At 31.0% G+C, this 15,633-nt stretch overlaps 1 protein-coding gene across 3 annotated transcripts in view; it reads right to left on the reverse strand.

The window, feature by feature from the left end:
• LOC105459382 (sodium-coupled monocarboxylate transporter 1) overlaps window positions 1-15,633 on the reverse strand; it is a 47,486-nt gene that overhangs the window by 9,693 nt on the left and 22,160 nt on the right. The window lies entirely within an intron of this gene.

A 15,633-nucleotide genomic window follows, 5' to 3' on the forward strand; every position in this document is an offset into this window, starting at 1 on the left:
GAATGCTACCTCTAACGCGATTCTTGCTTGATCTTGGTGCCTGATCGCTGCCCGTTGGAATTCACCGCCACGAAGAGATTTGTATTCAGATAGAAGATGATAAGCGTGATAAGTTCCGACAAGGATAATAAACGGAAACTCGCCGATAACGTACGTTTATATCGCGTTTGCGTGTATGCATACGCGCTCGCATGGGTCTCGTTATGCAAGTTCTCGAGAAACGCTAATATGACTCAATACGATCAATGCGGCGCGATCGGAGCGACAGTACGTATTGACTACCAACGTGGTGAAGCACTTGACGTTATTATGCTAACAACCTCGAAAGAAAGAGAGAGAGAAAGACGTAATCCTATGTGGAAAAGAGATAGACGAAGGAATGACGATATAGTGGGGATAATGCTAACGAAAGGAGGGAGCCCGGAAGAACACGGTAGCTTCTTATCTTCTACCGCTATTGTTTATCGGCGTCGTGCCGGCGCTCCTGTATTTATAAGCTCTTTTCATTGAATTTATATCCCGTTCACCTCACGCGAAAGAAGAAGGCAGCTGATCTTCTATAGACAGAATAATTGTTTATAAGTGATCTATTGTTAGAATAAATTTATGCAACAGGCTGTAAGAATGCTTTATACGAATTTTAATGGTGCTTACGTCAATTCTCGCAACATTTATGCACAGAGGTATTCATCCCTCTGAGAGAAAGAGATCCACATTTGTGCTTGTAATTTTGCAAAAATGCTATTACAACATTGTTCTCAATTTATTTTAATAAAATAAACATTTATAATAAATATAACATTTTTATGTAAAAGTATGGCTATTATATACAAGAGTATTTCGGACTTGCTTAGGTATATGATAAATTTTTATATAAATGATTAAAACTTTTCGATAAACCTTGTTATCAGTGCAATATAAATTAATTGTTCCGTTGCGCCGAGTAAGATTTATTTATATATTTTTATTGTTTATTTTTGATAAACAAACCAATAAAATTGATGTCCTGAATTTTTAAATGTTGGCAAATACCGTGATATTGCGTTTACGCGGTTAAATTTTGAATTAACAAAACGTCATATACACGTGTATATATTAAAAATAATAATAAATAGATATTTTTAGGTTTGTTATAATTTATATTATATTATAAAGAGAGAAGTTAAATATTTTTAAACCATTTAAACATTTTTTATAAAAAAGAAATCCACAAATAACTTGTCATTCTAACATAGTTAAATTTATTAAAATTTCCAAGAAAAGTGAGACAATTTCCACTATATCATAAAAAATTTTAGGGTAATCATTTGCAAGTCCAGTTATTTTAGTATCCCAAACTTTTTATTATCTCGATTCAACGCGTTTGTTACGGAGTCATAAAATTCCGTAGTTTGTGCATGACGAACGGGTAATTTGGGAATTTCTTTGCATAAAAAGTTCTCTCCCAAAGAATACGTTTATAGTAGGCACTTTCCATGAAGTACTTAAATTTTGACATGTGCTGTAATCTACATAGCAGACTGTCATTAAGAAATGAAATATATAATAGTGGCTTTTATTCATTCACTACGAATATATTTACTCTTATATTATATCCTATCCCTGTAGTTCCCCGATAAAGCTTTGATAAAGCTGTTTACAAAAAGTCTAAGCAAAGATGATGCATAGGAACTTTGTAATCGTTGGTGCTATGATTTCCTTTAAACGTTTAACAGTTACGCAATTACAGATTTATGAATACATCATGCTATCTAATCACTTCTGAAACCTTGGGTTTATTAACACTACGCTATTAGAATGACCAAATACTTTTGACTACAAAAAAATTTAATTAGTCGTGAAATCTATATTACTGATGTTAACAATTTAATTATTATCAGTGGCAGAAAGTTTATTGCGCTTAAAAAATCAAGAACTTCTTGCTACTCTGTTGTGGCATAAACGGATGTGCTACATAAATTCGTAGGAGTGGAAGCCGCAATTAAGCTTTATGGAACCGCCGTCTCTGACTTGAGGGCAAACAATGCTCTTCCTTCGTTTACAAGCCAAGCTACTGCAAAGATTCGCAAAATTGAGACGGGAAAGCAGCCGAATTGTGCTCGGCACTCCTTTGCAGTAACTCCTTCGTGAGCTCGTGGACGACTTTCCATTTTCCACCATTCAAGTTCGTTCCTTATCCCGTGCAATACTATGGTTTGCTCAGCATGGAACAATGCTGAGTACACAATGCACATTTACGCGATATGCGTTTGGTGTGCAAAACGACAACGAGGACTCGGCCGGATGGTGTACGCGTTAACGTGAGTGGCCAATGAGGTGCCAGCCTTCATGGAGCTAACACGACCGAGAATCCATTGTATCGCACTTGGAAACAATGGGTTCGCGAACCTTCCTCCTCTCTCTCTCTCTCTCTCTCTCTCTCTCTCTCTCTCTCTCTCTCTCTCTCTCTGTCTCTGTCGTTCGTCGTCCACTCCCTTTCGTTCTGGTTCTATTTTCCGTTTCGCTTTTAGCTCGTTTTCCCTCGCCGGCTTTCTCCGGGAATGTGACAGTTCCTTTCACGCTCGCTCGCGTTCCTGGTAAACTCGGCTTTTGCTATTTTTGCACGACGTCTATTTTCATTTCGTGTCCGATCTCCTTTCTTACGTCGTCTCTTTTCAGCTTTATAGTTTATCGTATTCATCCCGTTTTCCCGTTTTTCTTATAGAATCGAAAATCATTCCTGACATTCGTTATCGTCGATAAAAGTGACGGGGCGCATTTTAGAGTATACAGCAAGAAATCAGTAAAATGCTCGTGTCGCATGACGCCAATGTATGAATGCACGTGTGTACAAAAGAAGAACTGCAAGCTAGTCAAGTGTAAAAATCGCAGCTAAATGTTCTGTAAACCATGCGCCCGATGAGGTTGCCGTCAATTCAAGCGAAACGAGAGTTCTGGGGAAATACCATTATTTTATTTCTTTGGATCATGGATCATAGATCAGGGGAATTCGGATATTTCAAGTAATGATATCTTGTTTAAAGAAATGTTTTATTTTGATTGTATATATATATATATTTTTTTGTTCACGATGTCTAACAATATTTATGACATCAAGAGGAAATTTATTCAATTTTCTATAAAAAATATATAATATATTTAAAACATGTATAACTCGATCAATCTCTACTAAATATTATCTAAATATTACTAAATATTATCTAATTTTTGAAATATATTTCTATATTTCTATATTACTAAATTAATGTCAATTTATCTACATATGTTTACACGTAAAATTTAATTTTCAATAATTCTTATAAGATTTCAAAATTTATCGCTTTAAAATGCATAAATCGACATTAATGCCGATAAATCACTCTTTCTACAGTGTTGAAAATAAATTGATGAGTTTATAACTATGTATTTGACTTTATCTACGTTAATGATGATATGTTATAATGACGAAACTAAGTGGGATAACTTCCGGTGTCGCAATTATTTTGTAACTCAGACTGAGAGCTCGTTTTGACATCGTTGACACAAATAACGAAAAAAAAATAAAGTTGTCATAACAGCCTCATATCATTAATATTCCATTAATGAAACAGTCGTTAAAACTCGCTAGGGTGCGTATTGGCACCAGTAAAAGATACTATTTTTTCTTTATAATAGCGGATACGTCAACGATGCACTGACGTCGAATAATATTATACACATATACTTACTGATTTTATACTATTGGATTTTATAACATAATTTTCTCATTAAAATAAAAAAATATAATAATCAAATGCTATAAATTAAATCGAATGCAAAGATACGAATTTTTAGTTATTATCAATATTTTGGTGATAAAATTAAACTTTTCCACTTCTTTACATATCCTATAACCATGTCATTTACGATAGGCTCAAGAAAAACAGACGATTTTAATAACTGTCTCGCGTTATCTAATAGAACAAGTGATTATTAGAAATATTTTGATGAGAAAAAGAAATGAAAGAAAAACAAAAAGACACTTTCGTAATATGCGATTGACTGAAAAATATTGATAAAAATGAAGAAAGGAATACTGTTAAAAGCAAGGCAAAATTAACTTTCAAGTATGAATATTTTCCGTTTCAGATATGTTTATGTTCCATTTTATTTCGTTTTTTAGTCATTATCTCGATAAAGCTCTTTATCTCTCTAAATATTTATTTTTATATCTATCAACTTTGATCCCCATTGTTATATTAGATAGGATAATCGACTCGTCGTTAAAATTTATTGCTACACTCAAGAATTAGTTACAGTAATATATATGACATTTTTATGTATGATCAAGATCGAGTTTAAGATTTAAACAACTGTGACTACAGTAAATGATATCAAATTCCAAAAATTTTCCATTGACTTGTCACACAAGATAACTTTTAATTTGCACTGTTACTACAGACCAGACACATTTTAAGCTAGTATCAGCAAAATCAAACGCCCGCTTGATTGAAGAAAACTCCGGTAATAAATCATGACGTAATACGTTTTAATATAGCAATTCAACGCATGTATATTGCATAGATTAAGTTTTTAAGAAACAAGCTATAATGTAAGACATATTTCATGTTTTCTTAACAGACACGAATTATTGCTCTCTGCATGATCTCGTCACATTAATCCATACGTTAATTCATATGTTTTGTTTGGTGTAAAGTGATGTGTTATACAACGTCAACACGTTATTATCACAAAATAGCATTCGTTCATCCATTAGATGTGCCGTTTGTCTGAATTGTCACCGCCAACATCGGGACGTAAATCATAGCGTAGATATCTATGAGCAAATGTGTTACGACTGCTGCAAAACCGGTTGTACGGTACCGCAAGAAATACTCGGTAAACACTCGGTTGGTTTGCAAATTCCATCTATTTGTTATCACTTTACACGAAAGCGTTTAAGTTTTCAGACACCTATGACAAATACGCGACTTGTTGCTAGAGTTGTAGGACTGCCCTAATTTATTAAACAAACGATATTTCGTTAGCTCGGAGAGGAAGGATTTCGTAGAGAGAGTAAACACACGAGGAAATATCAAAGATCGTTTAACAGGGCAATTGCTAATTTCTATTAGTATATATCACATATATGTGATATATAATCCTATGTAATATAACTACACACAATAGGTGATAATTATTTATTATAGGTTAATTAAAAATAGGTTAATTAAAAAAAAGTGCTAATTATAATTTAATTCAAAATTTTGAATGATTTATGAAAATTCCACTAGACTTTACAATTTTCCATATGTGATACATTCAATACAACAATATATTCAATGTTGCGTGAATATCTTGGAAGAAAAACTCAAATGTATAAATGCGAGATGCATATGATATGTTATAATAAACATATGAGATGAGATTATTAAATAGTAAAATGGTCACACGCGTGCGCTCGTTGGCATGTATGTGTAAAGAAAAGGAGAGAGAAATGGTAATGAGTACCGAGGCAGAATATTTATTGAGCGACTATAAAACTTTTGTAAATTTGTGTTCATTCTAATTGCTGAAAAAATAAATATTCGGGAGCTAGGATGAATGGAGTGATAATTGCTTGTGCCGATTGTACATCCAGATTACATGGTTGTTCCGGATCCGTGAGCCGAGTACGAAGCGAATTCTTTGCAGCCGAATATCCAGTTACCGTTGCAGCGTACATTAGCTGCAGCACGAAGCGTGCCAAGAATTTTTTCTCACACCGTGTTGGTAGTGAGTACATCTGTAGTAGCGTCACGTTTTAACGCAATGTTTGCTAAGTCTGCGCAACGAGCAATTTTTCACGCGTACATTACTCTCGTTCTTTCCCGCCTGAGAAAAATCCGCTTCGCTGCTACTTCAGATTTTATTGATTTTATTGAGTTTATTATAGCGCAGAGTACAAAACACGCTCGCACCATTAGCCTAATTCACTTGCACTGGCTCGAGCGGATTTAAATCATGCTGTGCTTCCGCGTACATATATTCTCATTTCCGTTACCTTCAGATTTATCGCCATATTTGCGTGCATACTCTGAAACCGTCCTCAGCTGCTATTGCAGAATAATCGGAGTTTATCAGAGTTTAGAGAATCAACACACTTTCATCGTAGGTGTTATTATTTATGATCGCGATTTGCATTTGCTCACAATAATCTAGTCGATAAAGATTTATACTTATAATTTAATCCTTATTATATATATAATAATATGTGATTTGTTTTTAAATGTGTTAGAATCTAAATTATTTCACTTTTATATAAATTTAATAATGCGTGTGTGTGTGTGTTATTTTATACAGTCTGTATAATTTTATTCTAATTTTAATTCAATTTATAATAGAATAATATAAATTTCTTTAAGAACAGTTGTTATTAGACTTATTATTATTAAATTTTCAGTTTTACATTTTTTAATAAAATTTAACAAACCGAAATTAGAAGATTATAAGATGCTAGACTATAAAGTCTAAGTAAAGTGCACGTTTTAATCTGATTGAGAGAGGAGCCGCAGTGTGAGATGCGCTGGTGTGAAAATGCACGTGCTAATAAAATGAAACTATTTGATGAAATTATCCTAGTTTATCATTTTTTAGCCAACAGCACAAAGTGAACGCGTTAAAAGCCGTTTACAAACATGATATGGCGCCTCATCACGTGCTCGTGTTATCATGCTATTCTTTCGGCTTTCTGCTACTTAAACCCATTGCATACAAACAAACGAATCGGCACGTGTTCATCACGGCACCAAATCTCGTGTCACAAGATATACCATTATTCTCATTTTTTTCTTTTCTCTGTTTCCTTTTAAATTCATGGAATCGTGATAATGATATTGATTGCCATTTATTGAGAATATAATTTATTATGTTACCGCAAAGCAATTTTTTACAATAAATATGCATCACAGTTTGATCCGGGAAATATCTGATATCTATAAAGTATCACATCATAAAGATTATTTTTCTTTTTCACAGAAAAATAATATTTATGAAAAATATTATACGGCAAATTACAACATTTGCAATATATATTTTACAATACATCCTTGAGTGATCCATTAAATTAAATTCACGAAAATGGGCTGCTGATCATTACGTGCACATTCTCATCATAAAACAAAATCTATTTTGCTATTTAATTGATTGTTGCTGCAAGCTGATAAAAAAATAAGATTTAATTGGCGGATTATTGATCTAAGTTAAATAATAAAAAATATGTACATATATACACAATGGAAATTTGATAAAAATAATTTAAATTTTGTTGCATATAATAATATTACTGTCGACTCTTTATTAACTTGTTATCAGATAAAAATAAAAATTTGATTTTTTTGCTTTATTCAAGAGAAATCAATTTGATATCTAAAAAGTTAGACGCAAAATAATGTGCGTCTCATTCGATTCATCAACTATGCAATATCTGTAACTATGATAAAATATATATGTACAATTAGTGTTTAGAAAGAACATTTTCACGTGATACATTAGCAAAACGTGATCATTGATATTACCGATAAACGTGTACTTACGTGAGTAATCACGTGAAATGTAATCTTTATGTTATCATCATTTTTATCAGATGCCTATTAATACGCGCATTATCTTTGTGAAATTGCATAAAATGAAATATTTAATTATTAATTAATATTTTTAATATAGTTAAAAATCAATAGGTTTATAGCTGCAAATTCGTGGCAATAAGTATCATAATGTTCTCGTTTTAAATTAGTATTTTTATTTGATACTATCATTTAATTTGTGTTTATAATGAAACGTATATATTATACTTTGTTGCGGTTAAATTACGGTTAACAATGTGACAAATTTAGTTAATTGTGTACATTTTTCCTTACGATCTAATCTTATAATATATCAGATTTTTTGTGTAATTTGTAAAAAAATGGCACCCGGAAGTATAGTTTGTTGTAGAAAGAAACATTGCGCATGTTAATATTGAAACTACAACAAATAATAATGGTATAGAAGTTAAAAATAACCCGTGAGTGATGGAAGTCGCATACAACAATGATAATCGTTCATTAACAATTTAAAATGACTCTCGACTGCGTTTATCACACGGAATATGCAAATGTCTGCCGCAGTTGCGAAGATGCCATTTCATTATACGTAAAATTGCAAAATGACTCGAAACGTGACTCACTCGCACATGATATGTAATAGTGGTATGACAGGTGTGGTTTTACGATTTTACTCTCACGTTGCGATTCTTCCGATAATCGCGTGATTGATAACGAGTCTTGGCGCCGTCTTTCCGAAGCATCATTCAATTCTTGCATAGGCATTTAATTCTTAAATATCCAAGATATTTGACTAGAATTACTAGAAACATATTGATTGGAAGCTTTCTAATATCGGTTCTTTTTGAGACATATATAATGATTAGTAATAATAATTTTACTAATTATTCTAAAATAAATGAGAGTGTCTATAATTTACTGTACTGTAATTTAAAAAATTCAATGCAACATTTAATTGTTTTTTTTTTTTTTTTCAGAAAAAATTTTAAGATTAAAACATTAAATTTTTTAGTTTTTTTTACGTTTTCATGAAAAGTTATTTCGACGTGTTTTGCATTAAATCTTTTAGTTGAAGGATTTGTAAATTGCCCTTAAATTAATCCGATTTAAAAGAGAACGATGCATTATGCTCATTCTTGTTTTTCGAATTCAAACATCGAACACTTTATCACATGTGCTTCACTATTCGTGAAGTGACTTCTAGAAGTCCTAACAGTTATCGAAATAATGCAATAAATGTTCCGTACTCGATGTATTGGCACTTTACCTCGTGAACGATTGCGGTTTCAAGTGCGACTATCAGACATACTCGATGTAACGTCAGAAAGCTACACTGTCCAGTACGCATCTGATGTTCCTTCGATCATGTCATATCGCGTTCACATTACCGATATCATTAGTCGTTATATCTCAAAATAACATGTGCCTGCTTTAAAACCGTTATCGGTTATAGTACAAGTCTTGTAAGTCAAGTCAGTGTTAGATAAATGTTAATCTTGTGTATCTAAACAATTTTTCATGTGCCATATTTTCATAAATTGCCACATACTTGAACTACTGCATATCATAAATTACCATACCGTAACATAATTTTTGCTTCCAGTTAATCGCAATATCTAGAAACTATGATGTACATATATTCCACAAAAGATTTCGTGTATAAAATGATTTGTGCAGGAAAATATTGTTGTTTTTATTGATATAAGGATTTTTTTTATCAATAATAATGCACAATTTTTCATAAAAATAAAATTAGTAAAAAATTTAATTATAAATTGATATTTACAAAATATTAAATTTATTATTACATTCCACTGTGGAAATGTAAAAATTATTAATGGAAAATTACGTTTCTAGAGTCAAGTGAAAACTTTCCTAGATATAAGATTTTTGACTTAAAGCACATTGCTTTATTTGATATAAGCATGTATTTGACAGTTTGTACCAGATAATGATCAAGAATATTTGATTAATTTATCCGCGGAATTAGATAACAGAATGAAATAAATTATGAAGATGCATGTCAACGAATAATGCTCTTAATATTTAATAAATCAATAAACTGACATGTTTGTAACTGTTAAACAGAAAAACGCTATCATTAAGAGTGAAAGACCAAACGAAACTGATACTAAGTCAAATATCGTATTTTAATGAATGATATTACGCATTATTTCTGTATACCACTTGTTTTTACGTCATTATATTTGTTTCTAATTTATAATAGATCTTAAACCTTTTTTTCAATTGATAGCACGACGTTAATCATGTCTTTTTCTAATTTATTATTCACACGAAGAGCACTATTTATCTTTTAGCATTTTAATTTTTTTATACTACAAGTACTATTTATTATATGGATATACATATAATTTTACTAAAAAAAAGATGACTAAATTGAATGGTCAATTGACTGATTGATTATTTGATTATTTATATATCTATATACATATATGTGTATGTATATTAGCTTAATTACGAATCTTCTAAAATCCAAACAAATGGGATTGGTGGACTGTTTCAGTAACGAGTTTGCACAATTTGCGAAGTAAATTTAGCATTAGTAACCGGTTTGCAAACCAAGTTTCTCCGCACTTCTACATGGAATATAAACTCAACTTGACTAGAGTTGACTATATTAGACTACCGCCAAACTTGGTAATCCATGATCGAATAATCGACACGATGTATAGATATTGGTGTTAAATCGATTGTTGTCGCAATTCTCTGATTGAGATTTTGCCGCGGAAAAATCCGGCAAGTCCTTTAATCTTATAATAAAAAAAAGAAAGAAAAGGACGATCGTTCTCAATCGTTGCATTTCAGTGGCGGCTTGCCCAGTTGAAATCGTTGAAAATTTCGTTCAGGGCATTTTTCCGCATTACAGTTCTTTTAGTGGTAAATCGCTTGAATTGATAAAAATGGAGCGTATGTAATGGCCGCTCTCTCCTTACGCGCTATCTTTGCGAATGTAAAAAGGAATGTACAGGGCGCGTATAAAGGAAGCAGAATGAAATTGTGAGTGTGATATGTTTCTGTCAGTAGCAACGATTACGTCGATATAAGAAGACATAACCATAATGCTATCTATCAATTTACTTTTTTACGGTCGTATTGGAATTTCAACAGTTGCAATGCAAGCGTCATAACTTCTTTCTCTTGAAAACGTAGCTTTCTTTTTTTTTAATTGAGATAATTTATCTTTTAATATAATGGAGAAAACACCTTGCGAAATTTAGATTGCCTATTTGACCTTTCTCACGTGATCTGAAATTATTCAAAATTTTGTATATATTTCTTCTTCAAAACATATATATTTCTGAAGATGTTTTCATTATGTTAATTTGATAGTCGTATTTAAACATTCCGTGTTTTTAAGAAGATAGACTCGAATTAATTTGATTTCCAGGAAAAAAAAATTTTCCATGTGTAAACATATGTAAATTTATTTTTCTATTTTTTTATTTACAAGAAAATAATAAATCGTTATAAGATATTGTAGGTTTTTCTCATTATTGTAATTTTTAATAATTTTTCCTATATTTGTGGTATAAAAACATTATGTCAAATTGTTACCGATATATAAGTTCGGTTTTTAAAGTTTCTAAGGCTATTAATCATTTATTTTATTTAATGTTAGAAATGTGTTTGTTAAGTAAATTTAATATGCAATTTAAAGTAAGCTCGTATCTATAAAATCCTTTTGAATGGACTATTGTACTCACAAAGTGGAGATTACAAGTCTTATACAGGCTTTAATACTTTGAAGTAATATAAATGTTAATTTCTTTTTTTTTATAAATAAATTTAAATAGTTAGATTATTATGTGACCTATATAAATACAATTACATATTGTGTCTATTAAGCATTATTCATATTTTATATTAATGTATTCAATAGTGGAATTATATATTCTAGACCTTCCAAATCTCTTTTTCTTTAGTATGTCTTTAGTTGAAATGTTTTTTCATTTCTTTCCTTTTTATTAATATACTATTTTTGTTCTAATCATTTTATTTTCTTTCTTTTTTTTTTCATTTAAGTTAGATAATTTTTTACAATCGTGAATAGAAAAGCTATAATGTATAAACTTGACAGAAAGAAATAAAAATTTAAGATTTTAATGTGAATATATTTTGTGCATATTCCTGTTAAAGCATCACAATGATTAAAGTTTGCCAATGATTAAACTTTAGACGCTCGTCACGTGTAACATTACAACATAAATTAGCAAGTTTCTCGCGAAACACGTAAGTTTAGAGTTAACCGATTTAATCTGCAAAGCATTTAAATGACAATTTGTGTTACTTACGAAGCGATTATTGACCATCGTTGTTCTTGTTTACAATATATATATAGCCATTCTATAAAAACATATAAAAAGTTTGGTAAATATTCGAAATGATACTTAATGAGTATTGAAAGTAATTGAAATAAAAATAATATTGAATAAATAGTATTAAAGAAAAAGCGTTGAATAAGTTTATTATTTATCACGTTACAATTATGCATTAAATAATTATAATGATAAATTAATATATAATATGTAAATATATATGTTTGAATTATATGATATAGTATGATTATTAGATAATTTCTATTTGCGATATTAATTTTAAACTGATAAATTATATTAAATATCGTAGTTTCAACACGATTAATTCTATTCTAATATTACAATAAATATCTATCGGATATGGAGAGAATGAAAGTAATTTATTAAAATATTTTATTATAATTGTAATTACATATTTATTATACTGATTTAATTTTACGTATTCATTTGTTATTTTCAATTTTGCAGAAAACAAGTCCAATAATATGTAACTATAGCATCAATATTAATACACATTTATTAATAGAATAAATTTAACTTTTGTTGCAAGAATATAATAATTAAAATAACCGGATGTTTTTATAGCGGTTTATACATACGTATTTCCGCGAAGTATAAAGCGTTGGTTTTTCCAAATTACGTCTTTGCAGAGATCGTTTGAGGATAAGCGGATAAATTGTCGCAAAGTACAAAGTGTTTATAGCCTGCGTTATGTAAATCTTTCCTTGTACCTCTCACCGATAATATATCCCGGCCTATTGATTAGCGTGGTCGGCGTTGCAAGTTTCTCAGAACGGTGCACAATTAAGTACGATAACCACAGTTTTCCGCGGATATTTTTATTGCCGTCGCATCTCGCGCGAGTTCCCGCGCGACGATGTTACATGAGTCACACGCCGTGATTGACGTGTTCATGAAAGTCAATCGGCCGCATAGTATCTGTGCCGTACGGCGAACATATTGTATATCGTTGAATAACGGAACATGAGAGAAGTATTGTGCCAGACTTTCAACCAACACGAAGTGTCCTCTATTCGGCAGGACTGCCTGACGATTTACATTTCGTCTGAACGGAGAATCGATCGCCGTTTCGGTTCGCTGACGTGCACGCTCCATCGGTCTGCACACTGCAGATTGATTTCATGACAAAAAAAGCTAGCTGTTACAGTATGTTCAAATTCGTTGGTGAATTTTGCACGCGGCCGTGTCCTTTGAAATATCTCTGAAGTAAGCTGACTTCCTACAGCGTATAGTTGTTACAACATTTCACAACTTAGAATAAAATGAAAACGTTTACGCATATCTTTTGCATAGCTTCTCTTATAAATTTTCAAGATTTTATTTATTGTTGTTTTATTTCGAAACTAGACCAAGATTCATAGAGAAATTTTTCCTTAACGTTAAAAAAGAATATTATTTATAAAAAATATTTTATATTAAGTATTTGAATTTTGCTTATTAAATTTTTCTATTACTGAAACTATTTTGACTCGTACGTGCAGTACGAAATATCGTCAGTAAAAATGATAAGTAATTTTTCTTGTTGTATGAAGAAAGGTAGGAATTTACAAAAGCGGAATGGAATTGTACTGACGTTTGAGATATGACGTAGTAGAAGAATTCATATGTGTCCGAAAATAGAAGACTTTTCTATTCATCGTGCAAATGAAGACCTATCTATTTTGTTTGGCTCACAACCCTACTTGGCCCGTCGTTAATTTTAGGTGGGCAGATGTTTTGCACGCGACAGGTAACTTGCAGCAAGTAATTTGTCCACTTGACTCGTCTCCATACCGAGTTTGCGTTACCTAACCGTTACAACAGTTCCAAATAATGTATTCACTCGACAGATGCTTGTCGAGTGTACAAATATCTGACCGTGTGCGAATGAGACAATGTATATTAACGTGACTGCGTATGTCATGTGGTCATATACTGTAAGATTTGTCAAATAATTGCGCGAGACACACTTGCAACCGAGTATAACCGTGTGCGGTGCTCGCCGTTAGCTTCCGCATAATTACCTCAAAATTTATCATTTTACCGTTTTGCAAATATATTACCTGCACCCATCTTGATTGTCAATTCATATCATCAGAATATCCGCCATCATGTTTTAGCATATTTTTCACACTAATACATCTCAACAATAGCCTGTCAGTGGATTAATTACAAAGTTTTGGAATTAACAAAGTTTCTAACACTACTGTTCCGATCAACGAACTAGCTCGCGAACTAGCACGTTGGAAAACTCCACTTCTCTCTCGCTTTTAGCTCGTACAAAGAAGTTTGCTTTTTACGATCTACGCGAGGGATAAGATGACAGCGTTAATAAAAAATTAAATAAAGTTTGACAGCGTTTAGTACATTATTTTATACATTTATATCTCGAATGAATTTGCTTTTAAATGCATAAATTTTTGTTGATAGAGAGAGAGCTGAGAGAGAAAGAGGGAGACATTTTTTGGTATCGTTAAAATAATATAATAAATATCAATACTTGAATTGCTTAATTACATATATATTATTTTTATGCAATAAGTTTTCTGTTTTTCTTTTATTATAAATTTTTCATTTTGTTTTAATGAGATACATTAAGAATAAATAAATAAATAAATAAATAATCAAGCTAAAATCAGGATAAAGAAAGATATCTTAATAATCAAAAATTCTGGGAATATAATGGTATCACTGATATCGTAGATGCAATTTTACAACATAAATATAGTTGCAGCGATTCCTGTGTATTCTTTTTTGACATAAATACATCCTTTAATTACTGATTTGTAAAAATTAGCCATAAATAGGGCGCGTGTATTCGTGCACATTTAGCCTGTTACATTGTGTCGCGTTGCGCGGTGTTTCGTCAAGCATGAGATAATTAACCTAATCGTTGCGATTCTTCCTGTCTCTATATCCGTCGACAATTCCGTGAAAAATGAATGATCGTACAAAATGTGACAAAATTGTTTATCACGTGAAATTTATCGTTAATTAAGACATTAATTTTATCATCGCATATCTTGTACATTGTAATAGATAATTAATAAACAATCAATGGATAATTAGTAGATATTTGTACTGTTTCCACATTTATTAGCTAGTATTCCAAGATATAACATAAATTCATAGATAACTAATTATAATAATACGATATTATCAACTTTATTAAAATAAAGATAGTTCAAATGTTTGTAAAAAAAAATAAGAATCAGTTTGAGTCATATCTTAATGTTAATTGGTATTTGGTAATATAAATAGTTACCCATTTTCAAAAGTTGGAAATTTTTAATTATATCATAAAAGCGTTTATTTTATGTATGTAAAAAATAATAAGAATCGGTTTTACTTATATCTTTAGTGGTAATTGTGGTATTAGGTAATACAGAGTATTATTTAGTTATTTATTTTAAAACGTTTGAAATCTTTAATTATATCGTAAAAGTATATTTTATCTATTGCATTAGTACAAAACAATAAACAGCTATCTAAAAACTGAACATATGTAAGAAACTAATTCTTAGCTCTTTAGTTGACGTAATTTAAGATAAATGGATAGTCGAGACTATTTTACTTAATTACACATTTATTAAGCCAAAATGTGACTTTTTAAAAATTTACCTGATATATATATTCTTAAAAATGAATGTTATATATAACATTATATATAGCTGTGTGTGTGTGTGTGTGTGTGTGTGTGTGTGTGTGTGTGTGTGTGTGTGTGTGTGTGTGTGTGTGTGTGTGTGTGTGTGTGT

This window comes from Wasmannia auropunctata, unplaced genomic scaffold (genome assembly GCF_000956235.1).
Source record: "Wasmannia auropunctata unplaced genomic scaffold, wasmannia.A_1.0 LD334196.1, whole genome shotgun sequence".
In the NCBI taxonomy this organism is placed as follows: Eukaryota; Metazoa; Arthropoda; class Insecta; order Hymenoptera; family Formicidae; genus Wasmannia; species Wasmannia auropunctata.